The sequence below is a fragment of the Clavelina lepadiformis genome, chromosome 4 (genome assembly GCF_947623445.1).
Source record: "Clavelina lepadiformis chromosome 4, kaClaLepa1.1, whole genome shotgun sequence".
NCBI lineage: Eukaryota > Metazoa > Chordata > Ascidiacea > Aplousobranchia > Clavelinidae > Clavelina > Clavelina lepadiformis.
In genome coordinates, this window is record NC_135243.1 from 19,469,493 (window position 1) to 19,470,742 (window position 1,250).

The following is a 1,250-nucleotide window of genomic DNA, read 5'->3' on the forward strand; positions in this document are numbered from 1 at the left end:
ACTGTGTAAAGTTTGTATGGCTTACCTTGTATGTATATCTAAAGCTCGCATTTGACTTAAACTGTATTGCGCGGTAAATTTGGTAACGTATAGATGTAACATGATTTATTCACTTTCCAGAAAGAGCGGTTGTTTATATATCTTTTATTTTTATTTAAATAATGTTGCAAAATTATTAACATTGGTATCACCATTTAAGAAGTTGCAATTACGGCTCGCTTGAAGATTTATTGGGGACCATAAGTTCTAATATCGTAATACCGAAATGTCAACTGTCGGAATTCAAATGTAATTGTCCATCTTTTAATGAAGACTTACTTGAATGCATTCCGTGGAGATTTGTTTGTGATGGATGGACTGACTGTAGCAATGGAATCGATGAATTTCATTGTATTTGTCCACCTGGGTATTTTCAATGCAACGACTGCCATCGTGGCGGTGCAAATTGTCTTGATAAGAAATCTCCGTATGAATGTATAAATGAAAGCAAAATAGACGATGATTACCAAGAATGCTGGAACCGAAGAGATGAAACAACAGTCCGGTTTATTGAAGACAAATGGAAGTGTGACAATGGCCAGTACATCTTTCCATCATTCTTATGCGACGGACTAGACAGCTGTGGCGATGGAAGCGATGAGCTTAATTGTTCCGAAATAATTTGTCCTTCTTGGTCACCACATAGATGTGATTGTAACATGGAAGGAAACAACACTTGCAAACACAGATTTCCTTGCTACGGCGACACAGGTGTGCTTTCAAATACACATTTATCTCATACCTAAAACAATGAAACGTGAACATGTACTTCTAGTTAAAGTTAGTAAGCAGCAGCTTCTTTTATTGACATAACCTTGACTAGGAAAACACCTTGTGAGAGTATATCTCCACCAAGATATCAAAATATTTTTGTAAGCGGAGTTTCACGAAGTGTTTTTCTGTAATCCTTTATTAATGTATTAGACAGTTCAACAGTATATTGCAATGACTGTCTTATATCGTATACACAAATCATAACTGTCAGTTTTAACCAACATAACTATTTTTCCATACGCATCCCTTCTTTCTTTAAAATGATAAGTTGCCTGGCCTGATCTTTATAAAATAAAGATTTTGTAACGTCTTTCTAGGTCTGAACATATTCAACAATTACTTGAAGCGCCTTATATTAAAAAACGGGTCATAATTATAATACTACGCCATTTTCTTGCCGATAAAGTGATAAACGAAGTTAAGGTGTGTACTAGTTG